Source organism: Salvelinus fontinalis, chromosome 7 (genome assembly GCF_029448725.1).
Source record: "Salvelinus fontinalis isolate EN_2023a chromosome 7, ASM2944872v1, whole genome shotgun sequence".
NCBI lineage: Eukaryota > Metazoa > Chordata > Actinopteri > Salmoniformes > Salmonidae > Salvelinus > Salvelinus fontinalis.
Genome location: NC_074671.1, coordinates 30,699,538 through 30,705,537, shown reverse-complemented (window position 1 = coordinate 30,705,537; position 6,000 = coordinate 30,699,538).

The window sequence follows — 6,000 nt, the reverse complement described above, 5'->3', positions numbered from 1 at the left end:
GCTGTTGTTCTGGGATTGATTTGCACTTTTTGCATCAAAGTACGTTAATCTCTAGGAACAAAAGGTGTCTCCTTCCTGTTATGACGGCTGCGTGGTCCCATGGAGTTTATACTTGCATACTATTGTTTGTACAGGTGAACGTGGTACCTTCAGGCTTTGGAAATTGCTCCCAAGGATGAACCCGACGTGTGGAGGTCTACAATTTTTTTCTGAGGTCTTGGCTGATTTCTTTTGATTTTCCCATGATGTCAAGTAAAGAGGCACTGAGTTTGAAGGTAGGCCTTGAAATACATCCACAGGTACACCTCCAATTGACGTCAATTAGCCTATCAGAAGCTTCTAAAGCCATGACATAATTTTCTGGAATTTTCCAAGTTGTTTAAAGGCACAGTCAACTTAGTGTATGTAAACTTCTGACCCACTGGAATTGTGATACAGTGAATTATAAGTGAAATAATCTGTCTAAACAATTTTTGGAAAAATGACTTGTGTCATGCACAAAGTAGATGTCCTAACCGACTTGCCAAAACTATAGTTTGTTAACACGAAATTTGTGGAGTGGTCGAAAAACGAGTTTTAATGACTCCAACCGAAGTGTATGTAAACTTCCGACTTCAACTGTATTGCATGAATACAGTCAAATTTACAGGTATTAGTTCATTAAAGTGAGAACGCGGTCTTGGTTACAATGAAAGGGTCTGGTACGGTGATGACGCACAATAAACACTGTTTGTGTAACAAAGCTCTTTGCGGATAATGATTACTGGTGATCATTACCCCAAGTGCATTATGGATCAGTTCAGGAAGTGAAACACTGTCACAGGAGAAGGAAGCAGGCTATTACTGATTGGATTATAATTTATTCCACATCATCTGGTCAGTTTGGTGCCTATTAATGGTGCTTAGAGCAGTATGGCTCCGCCAAGGTTGTGTCAAACCAACAAGAATTTGATCCTATTTCTTTCTTAACCTTCAAATTAAACTCCACAATCTTCAACCCCATGTCCGCTGACTGGAACCGTTTCGTAGCTCGTCACTGACCAGTCTGTCAGATTAACCAATTGAGTTAGTACAGCCTTTGTCCCAATTCTCTCTCCTTCCTCCCAAAGGGTGAATTTGTCCACTTCCATGATTTGAAAGACAATGACGAGTATAAAAAATATGATGGCAACTCCCACTAGACCATACCCCAACAATCCAATGCTTTTAGATTTGTGGGAGGTAGTGAACGATTGCACACTTCAGGAGAAAGGAGATATTATTGGGAGGCACCCACACTTAGTTCTTGTTTTGACCTAAGCAGTTTTACAAAGAGAAGGAGCATTCTACCATCACTAGTACAGACAGTTGAGAAACACTGCTCTATGAACTTGAGTCCATTTCATGGTCCATTTAAAGAGCTTTTTCATCTTACTCGTTTTGTTCTCCTTGTATTTTGCCCTTTGTCTTATCTCTATAGCTAGGTTTCCATCCAAACGGTGACAGATTTCCATGTGAATATTCAAAAATCTGCATTAAACAATACTCACATTTTCCCACCAGAGATGTCTCCATCAAATTGATTTATTGCAGAGGAAAGGCTGAGCGTGATGACATAATGCACATACAAACAACTTCCCATGTACCAAATGAAAAAGGAAGTTAAAAATGGGTTTCCATCGCATTTTCACCTCTACTGATGGTTTTGTCACAAAATCTGTTGCGTTATATAGCAAATGTGCCCACTTTTGTCTTGGCACGTGTGCTCTAGCCAACAACTCACAGATACAGTGTGGGTAGGCTACCTACAAGAGATTATTATGTTTAAGAGCAATAATTTTTTTGTTGTCAAACGGCAGCCAAGCATCAATCATGTCACCTGTAAGGGCTGTCTCTCTCCTCATCCTCAGACGAGGAGAGGAGAGAAGGATCATCAGACCAAAATGCAGCATTCGGGAAATAAGCCATCTTTTTATTTAACACGACGATGGCAACACGAAACAAAACACTTTCAAATATACAAAACAAGAAAACGACGTTGACGAAACCTGAACATAAACTTACATAACTAAACGTAAACTCACAGACAGGAAACAGACGACATCAAAATAAACGAACAGCCAAACAGTCCCGTATGGTACATACATTCGACGACACAGGAGACAATCACCCACAAACAAACAGTGAGAACACCCTACCTAAATATGACTCTTAATTAGAGGAGAACGCAAAACACCTGCCTCTAATTAAGAGCCATACCAGGCAACCAAAACCAACATAGAAACAGATAACATAGACTGCCCACCCAAAACACATGCCCTGACCTAAACACATACAAAAAACAACATAAAACAGGTCAGGACCGTTACATCACCAGAACAAAACCCTCAATATTTATTGGAAAGGAGCATCAAGCTCATTATTGTGCATTGTCACCACAATGTATTTCATCTGTACCTAATAAACTGCAATGTTTCCCGAGTCGTAGTGGGAGGACCACACAACATATTGCGTATAAACCCAAGTTTACTTCGATATGATGGTTTTTATATCAATGTTTGTGCATAAAGGGCATTTCCACCGCCATTTCTCATATACACACACAAAAAGATCCCGCCATGTCGAACGAACAAATTGTCTGTTGACATTTATATAATTCTACAGGCATTTTCTGTTTCCATCAACCCGGTCGTGACTTTTTTCATGCATCAGGTAATCCGCATGAAATGGTTGGATGGAAACCTGGTTTGTGTTGAAAAATTATCACACGGGGAAATGAGTTGGCAAGCCTCCTCTTTAAATTAGCTTTAAAAATCTATTATTGATGTAACCTCCCAATAAGTGTCTGCAGTATTACAAATATGTCTGTAATGCTAATGAGAGAAACAACAAGTATTGTGAGAGAGCTGGCTGTTACTTTGACACTTAAAAGGTTTAAAAAAGAATGAGAATAAAAACTGTTCAAAGTTACTTAAAGGGATAATCCACTATTTCCTACAATTAACAGTGTTAAATAGCACTAATATGTGAAAACAATATTTTTTGTGAACAAATGTTTCATTTTGTCATTCAAGGTTGGTAGCAACGTGAAAATAGCTGTGGAAATCTGTTGCAGCTCAAGTCAACTACAAAACCCACAATGCAATGCGCTCTATCGGGCTGGCTAGCAAATGTAGCTGCACAATAATACCAAAGTCAATATCAGCATATGAAGTAGCTCGCGTCATAGCTTTAAACTCGCCTAAACAAACTGCACTATCAATTTAGGAGTCTCTCACCGAGTTCTCACAACTTGCAGTTTGTCACTGCCCAGATGTAGTGCAGAGAACGTTGCTATGGCAACAACGGCCCTTTCCCACGTTTCCCCACAGACACACAGGGCGTATTGAAAGATGATACTTGAAGGAGAAACCGAGTCTAGTAATTTGGTACACTATTTAGATTTGGCACATCTAAGCGAAATATATACAGTACTTTTTCATGAGGATATAAACTGACGGATGTGTTCTAGACAAGTATGCTCATACCATCTATTGGCTGATTTGGCCATCTGGAGTGCAGGTAATTGTTTTAGAAAGCGTTATGAAATGTGATATCACACTATCGCTTTTTTTTTTTTCGTAAAAAAAAAAATATATATTTAATTTTTTATTCATAATAAAAAAATCAACTTACATTGCTACATCAAACATGTCTAACAAAACAAAACACAGGTATTAACAAGAAAATACTCAAACATACAAAAAATATCAATAAAATAATACAAAAAATGTATCAATTTTAGTGCAATTGTATTCACTCTGAAAAAATCTTATGATTCAGGAAGATGTAATTTCTGTTGTTATTCACTAGGGTTAATGTTTTAATAAGATAGTTGAATTCAATCAGAAAAATGTGTAATATTGGTATAGAATTTTGGAATTTTTGTTTGTGTATGAAGTATTTGGCAACAAGAATTAAAAAATTAACAATCATTTCAGTGGTCTTGATATCATTGCAATAGTAACATATTATATATTTCATGTCAAAAACATAGGCAGTGTTCATAATTGTAAATAAGTATTTTGCAAGGTTTTCCCAAAATTCTGACACAAATTTACATTCAAAGAACAAGTGAGACAGATTCTCACCTTCTTTTTCACAGAAAACGCAGATATCATCAATAGCCACAAATTTGGATATCATAGAATTACATGGATATATCTTACGTAAAATTCTGAAGTGCACTTCCTTAACTTTGTTTGGTATACAGAATTTGTAAGGCCTTAACCATGCATTTTTCTAGACAATGTCAGGAATAAACATGTTACAGAAAAGCTTTCCTCTCGGTGTAAGTTGGTTTTGTGAATGAAGAATTTGTCTTATATATTTATTACAACAAGATCTCTCAAGTAAGACCACGCCTTCCAATCTGAGTTCTGGATAAACTTTGTGATCATTACCAAAGCTAAGATGAGTTTTCATTAGTTGCATTAGTGTAGTTAGACCACTGGGAATGGCTTTGATCACAGAAATAAACTCTCTGAAAGGTATTGGAAACTCTTTCAATGTTATAAATTGTTCATATATGAGAATATTACCCAAAGTCAATATTCCTCTCATGCCAGCTGGGGTAGAACAATGACTTATTCCTTATAGTTATGTCTGAATTATTCCACAAAAGAGTTTTATGTGGGAAGAAATTGTGTAGGAAACATATTTTCCAGGCCATTAAAGCTTGTTGGTGAAACCTAGCCAATTTAGCAGGTAATCTTTCAGGATTATAATTACATTTCAGTAAAAATTGAAGACCTCACAATTTATTAAACACATTATTTGGAATGAAATACCATATTGAATCAGTATTGATCAAACATTTTTTCAACCAGTTTATCGTGAAAGTGTTATTTATGTCAACAAAATCCAACACTTCTAGACCGCCTTCAGCTCTTTTGTTAGAAAAGGACAGATTTTCTTAGTTTGTGAGACTTATTTTTCCAGATGAAGTCAAGAAAGGTCTTATTGATCTCTTTACAAGTAGCTGGATTTACACATAAAGCTAATGAGGGGTACACAAAATGAGACAGTGCCTCTGACTTGGACAGAAGTACTCTCCCAAGTATAGAAAGATCTCTTTGTAGCCAATTATTAAATATATTTTTAGTTCTCTTAATTTTAGGAGAGAAATTCAAATGTTGTCGAAGTGTTTTTTGATAGATGTAGTCCTAAATATTTAACACAGTTCTTTACAGGAATATTTTCTATTTCTTTATCATCAGAGTCAAATAAACATAAGATTTCACATTTAGAAACATTCAGCATTAATCCTGATGCAATAGAAAATGCAGTTATAGCATTACGGGCATGGGCGACCTGGTCTTTGTCTCTTAAGAAAAGAGTAGTATCATCAGCCAGTTGGGAGATTTTGATTTCTTTGTTAAAAATGGTTAAGCCATACAAATTTGCATTATTCAGAATATCTAGCGATAGAAGTTCCACAACCAAAATGAATAAGAATGGCGAAATTGGGCAACCCTGTCGTACACTTCTGTTGATACTGAATCTTTTGGATATATTAAGGTTTAGTAGCACTGAACTATTTATATCTTTGTAAAACATGCAAATTACTTTAATAAAATGTTCACCAAATCCAAAAAGTTTAAGAGACCTAAAGAGAAATTAATGTTCAATTGTGTCAAAGGCTTTACAGAAGTCCAAAAATAGGACAACCGCATCTGAGTCAATTGCATCTGAATAATCTATAAGGTCCAAGGCTAAACGAATGTTAGAGCTTATGTGACGGCCCTTCATAAATCGTGTTTGAGTCTCATTTATAATGGCATCTATTCCTTTCTTTAATCTTTTGGCATAAACCAGCGCAATCAATTTGTAATCAACATTTATTAAAGTAATTGGTCTCCAATTGTCAATGAGAGAAGGGTCTTTATCGGGCTTCGGAATCAATGTAATAAGGCCCTGTTTCATAGTGGAGACCATTTCCCCATTTTTAATGCAATCTTGAAACATATTGAAAATTGGGTC